This window comes from Sciurus carolinensis, unplaced genomic scaffold (genome assembly GCF_902686445.1).
Source record: "Sciurus carolinensis unplaced genomic scaffold, mSciCar1.2, whole genome shotgun sequence".
NCBI lineage: Eukaryota > Metazoa > Chordata > Mammalia > Rodentia > Sciuridae > Sciurus > Sciurus carolinensis.
In genome coordinates, this window is record NW_025920143.1 from 1,379,400 (window position 1) to 1,385,537 (window position 6,138).

The 6,138-nt window shown below is 35.6% G+C and overlaps 1 long non-coding RNA gene across 1 annotated transcript; it reads right to left on the reverse strand.

Moving 5' to 3' along the window:
• Positions 1-409: 409 nt before the first annotated feature.
• Positions 410-3,216, reverse strand: LOC124974329 (uncharacterized). The gene is made up of 3 exons (XR_007106773.1): positions 3,116-3,216; positions 1,214-1,332; positions 410-545 (listed from the first exon to the last, which is right to left on the reverse strand). It is a non-coding gene; the product is annotated as an uncharacterized LOC124974329 (long non-coding RNA).
• Positions 3,217-6,138: the final 2,922 nt, after the last annotated feature.

Sequence of the window (6,138 nt, forward strand, 5' to 3'; positions counted from 1 at the left end):
TTGGTTTCCTCTGAATGACAGATGGACCCTCTGATTTTGATTATCTTTGGTTTGTGAGTTAATGGGAAATGCCTGCCTGGGAACTGGCTTGGTTGCTCAGAAGAACCAAGAAAGTGGCTGTACCTGGGTGGGCAGGTGGCAGGTTATATTCTTGTTCTACCAAAGGGCGAACTTCAGGGCACAGTAATTCTCATCAATTGGCTGCTGGTGGTTGATGCATAAAACTTGTTGAGTTGCTTTTCCGTGGCCAGAGGATGGTGAACACTGACCAGAAATTTAGCCAATATTTACAATGTAATATACTACACTGATATTATATAAAATACCATATATTATATTTAAACATTTCACTTCCTATTTTCTCATAAGGATACTTACAGGTGACCAATTCCCTGCTTGCCATTCTCCACAAGGGCTAAAGCAAACACAGATATTTCAGCAGGTCTGGACAATTGTGCACAATGTGATTCACCTGCTCTTCCATCATGAGCATCAGGACAGCATAAAGAGCAGACTTGATTAACTCTTCCACAAGGCAAGGAGCACTTAAAAAATAAAATAACATCGAAAGGTTAGGCAGTACCTCTCCCAATTCCCTTACCATAGATGTTGCTCACATTCATAAAATATCAAGTTTCCTGAGAAAACATAAATTAGGAATAATATCACCTGGCTTCATTTCTCAGTCAAATACAGGTGGGGCAGAAAATATCCCAGTTTAGATCACAAATTTCACAAACAGATATAAAAATATGAATGAATATAATGTTTTGAAATAATGCTTAGTTATATGACAAAATTGAAGGTACTGCATAAGAGAATCTTAATATATCATTAACATCAATCTTAAAAGACAACGAATATTTAAGACTAAAGCAAATTATATATTCTAAATACATTAAAGCTTTTAGTTCAGAAAAGCAACATGAAAATGTCCGTAATTTAAGTAAAAGTTGATAAATGCCTGATGTCACATCGGTATCTTATAACAACCTAGGACATAATTATCATTATCCTCATTTTGTAGATTAGAAAATGTACAAAAGGTTCAAATTTCCTGCACATAAACACAGGCTGTGGAAAGGCAGATTTAGCCATGAAGTGACCTAATTCTAAGCCCTATAGTTGATCCATCCCATCAAAATACTTGTGAATGAATACATATATTAACTTAAGCAAATATGTCCCAAACATTCTGCTGATATCTATCTACCTTCATGTGGACGCTGAAGTCTGGAAGTCAGAAATGTATCTTATTTTTGACAAGATTAACTAACAAAGAACCATGATGGACTTCTGTTATAAAACATCAAACTGAAATTTGTTCACTTCCTGGGGGAAAAAAAAGACATGTAATGAGCCAAAGACAATAAACAAGGAAGATAGTATGTTAAAAAGGAAGTATACATGCATCTCCATTGTGTATATATACTTCTTGTCACCAAGTTTGAGGATTTTCATAGTATCACTAACACGTAACCTATAGATCACACTTCTCAGCACAAAGAGTTATTAATGATTAGCCCCTGTTCCGCACCTTCCTGCCCTTTGGAGAAGAAAAAGAGAAGGAGTGGGATTCTGGGGTCTATAAAAGAGCAAGACACACCCACTTCCATGGGCATCCAGCTCTGGGCCCCACTTCTTTCCAGAGAAGTATGCTATCTCTGTCTCTTAAATAAAACTTGCTTTCTATGCTTGCCTTGGTGTTTCTCAGGTATTTAATCTTCAACATCAGGGGACAAGGGCCCAATCCTGATCTCCAAGACTGGTATCGTATGTATATAGGGAATATTTGTGGCTATCATGGCCTCTTATTCTCTGGTCTAAGTCCAGCCCTGCATTTACAGAGTAGAGAGGACATTTACCATTGTGAGTAGAAGAAACAGAAAAGGACTGGAAATAAAGAATAATTTACAGAAAAGTAAGAATAGTTGCCTAAATGACTTTGTACTCATGGAGTGCTCATGGAAGTTTCTATCTATGAAGATTCCTAAAACCAATTGCCTCAAACAGGAGTATCCAGAACACATATTAATAATTTATGTGGTTGGGCTGGGGTTGTAGCTCAGTGGCAGAGCACTTGCCTGGCAAAAGTGAGGCAATGGGTTCAATCCTTAACACTACATAAAAATAAACAAATCAAAGGCATGCTGTCCATCAGTAACTACAAAAAATCATTTTAAAAAATTTATGTGGTTAAAAATTATTAAACAATGATATAAATTAAGCCTACCAATAGAGAGTATGAGCTTTAAAAATATTAAAGCAAGTCTTGCCAGGATCGGTGATGCAACACCTACAATCCCAGTGACAAGGAAGGCTGAGACTGGAGGACTGCCAGTTTGAAACTAGCTTCAGCAATTTGGTAAGGCTTTCAGCAACTCAGTGAGACACTGTCTTAAAAATAAAAATTTTAAAAAGGACTTTTTAAAATTTTAAAAATTTTAAAAAGGATATGGTTCAGGGGTAAAGCCCCGTGGTTCAAGCCCCAGTACCAAAAAGGAAAAAATAAAACCTGGAAAATTATACTACTACAAGGATAGAATTAAGTGATAAATATCCCCCAACTTGGGATATTTTGTCCTCTATCAATCAGTATCATATCTGACAGACACAATGAGGGAAGATTGTAAGGAAAATTCTGAATGATATGAAAATATAAGAGATTGAGATATTCTCTGAATCTTTATAAAAATAGACAAGATCATGGGGCTTTGGGTGTAGCTCAGTAGGTAGAGCATTTGCCTAGCATGTACAAGGTCCTGGCTTTGATTCTCAGCACCACAAATTAGCAAAACAAGCTAATAACTTATTGTCTATGTTTCATTATATCTCACAGACATGACAATAGGCCAAGAAACAAGTGCATCATCCTAAGGAAAAAAATAAAATTTTATAGCCTGGAGTTACCCTCCCAAATTTAACATTAAGGCAAATAGGAGGAATCCCTCCCTCACTACTAATTTACAGAAAAGTAAGAATAGTTGCCTAAATGACTTTCATTACCTTCATAAGTAAACTTGAGTGAAGTATATGGAGAATAGGTATGTATTTGAGAAATACAACAAAATTTTAAAAACTAGTAACACAACAAAATAATTAGGTATCTACTTACAAGGTGTTCCTTTGCTGGCTTCTTCCATAGTTACCCTGACATAGGGCCTTACTAAAATCAACTTCAATTTCATCAGAAAAAGGAGCTGGCTGCCATAAACCCTTAAGAGGAGAATTAAGGAAAAGAAAGTTAAATCAATAGTACACGTTGAAATACTAAAAAATGACAGCTTTAAAGAACAATGGGTCCAGTCACAATGGCACATGTCTCCATTCCAATGACTCAGGATGCCTAAGACAGGGGGATCACGAGATCCAAGCCAGCCTAGGTAACTTAAAATAAAAAATAAAAAAGATACAAAGGGCTGGGGATGTAGCTTAGTAGTAAAGCACTTTGGGTTCAATCCCTAGTACTGAAAAACAATTCAGTTATTCAATATGCTGTAACAAAAACTCCTCCTAAACTTTATAACATGAAGAATGGTCAGGGTATGGTATTTCAAAGTGACAACTGAAAATTGGAACCTTTTACAAAGTGAGTAAATCATGGCATGAAAAATAAATGCCTAGTTGGTGATTTCAGGGTAAAACTGAGTGATCCAATTGGAAATCTAAACACAATCCCACTATCTGGATCTAAAATAATGGCTCCTGCTCCTCTGCAGAAAGACAGAACAGGCAACCCTGTACCATGTGACAAAACTGCCAAGGTTCCTGAATGTGTTTTCATACTACTTCAACCAGACACCTGGGAAGGCAAACAGCTCCTGGGGGCGATATTTAGTATAATTATTCACTGTAGGATGCTTTATACTTTAATTTTGTTTTAATGTTCATAACAGCTCTTAAGGCAAGTAATACTACAATAGAATTCTCAATTTAAAGATGATGGAAACAAAGTTCAGAAGTTTGTATGAATTGTATGCAGCTATTCAGAGGCAAAACTGAATTAAGAATGCAAGTATAGCTGGGCATGGTGGCGCATGCCTGAAACCCCAGTGGCTCAGGACACTAAAGCAGGACAACTGGAGGTTTGAAGCCAGCCTCAGCAACTCAGCAAGCTGTAAGCAACCTACTGAGACCCTATCTCAAAATAAAAACTAAAAAGGGCTAGGTATGTGGCTCAGTGGTTAAGCACCTCTGCGTTCAATCCCAAGTACCAAAAATAAAAAAAAGAAGAATGCAAGAAAGTATGCTTGTTTCTCTGTACATTACTTTGTTTGAGAGTTCTTGCCAAACTTACTCCTAAGATTTTATTTCATTTGATGCTATAGTGAACGGAATTACTTATCTTATTTTTAGATTGTTTCTTGCTAATATACAGAAGTATAGTTGATTTGTACCTAATTGTGTAATGTAATTGATTTGTTTATTTCTGTGTCCTGTGATGCTGCTAACCTCCATTATTTGTTTGGTTCCCCTCCCCCAAGTCTGGTCTATTTCCAAAGGTGAAAAAGTCAATTATTAGTTTTAGGATAGATTCCTTAGGATTTTCTATGAGATCATGTTGTCTGTAAATATAGTTTTACTTACTCCTTTCCAATTTGAATGCTTTCTTTTTTCTTTTTTTCTTTTTGCAGTACTGGGGATTAAACACAGGGTCTCACACGTGCTAAACAAATGCCATGGAGTCACATTTCCAGCCCTGTTTCTTTCTTTTTATTAGCTTCCATTGCAGTTAGAATTAGTCCAACACTGAGCAGAAGTGGAAAGGGCAAACATTCTTGCCTCATTCCAAGAATGGGGTGGGAAGTATGCAATATTTCAATATTAAGTATGATATTAGTTATAGGTGCTTTTATAGATGTTCTTTAGGATGAGGAACCGCCCTTCTTTGTGCAGTTCCCTGAGAGTTTTTATAATGAATGAGTGCTAGATTTTGTCAATTATCTTCTCTTCACCTATTGTAGTAATCCTAATTTGGATTTTCCTCTATTTATTAATTATGGTATATTATATTAATTGACTTCAGAATAGTAAACCAAACTTGCATTTCTGAGCTAAATCCCTGTTAGTCATGCTGAAAAAACTTTCTATATATTCCTGGATTCAATTTGGTAATATCGTTAAGAATTCTTGCATCTACGTTTGTGAGAAATTTTTAACTGTAGTCTTCTTAGGATGTTTTTCTCTGACCTTGATATCTGATTTCACACAATGAGCTGAAAATTGTTCTGTTTTCTTCTATGTTTTGAAAATATTTGTATAGGATTGGTATTATTTATTCATTAAATGTTGGAAAGAATTCACAAATTAAGCCATCTGGACCTGGAATTATCTTTGGGGGAAGATGTATTTGGTTTTGCTTTTGCAGTTCTGGGGCCTGAATCTGGAGTATCTAGCTCTACCACTGAACTATACCCCTCAGTCCATGGTAGGCAATTTTTAACAACTAATTCAATGTTCTTACTTGATATAGGTCTAGTAAAATTTTCTATTTTATCTTGCCTCATTTTGTAATTTGTCTCTTTATAGCTATTCATCAAAATTATCAAATATTTTATCATGTAGTTGTTCATAATATTCCCAATCCTTTTAATTCTATAGGACTATAGTTATATATACTTAGAATTTTAATTCTAAACAGATAATATCATGATTAGACTAAATTCAAAAGCTGGAAAGACATAAGCAAAAACAGTTTATCCTCTAGAAAGAAGTTAGTACATAAAAAATGATCAATATAACTTGTTTCTAAAAGTATATGCTTAGTCACAAAATAATACATAATTTATGATTCCTTCTATAAGACAATTAAATAGGGAAAACTTGGTGGGAAGCTCACACCTGTAATAGCAACTTGGAAGGCTGGGGCAGGAAGATCAGAAGTTCAAAGCCAGTCTCAGCAGAATAGCAAGGCACTTAGCAACTCAGTGAGACCATCTCTAAATAAAATAATTTAAAAGGGCTTGGATGTGGCTCAGTGGTTCAGCACTCCTGGGTTCAATTCCCAGTACCAAAAGAAAAAAAAAATAAAGAAACTGAATCTTTGGTGGTGAACAAACGAATCTGGCAGAAAAGGGTACTGACCAGCAGGAGGTGTAAGAAGTCTTTTGGGAGGATATAGTTTAGTGGTATGGGGTG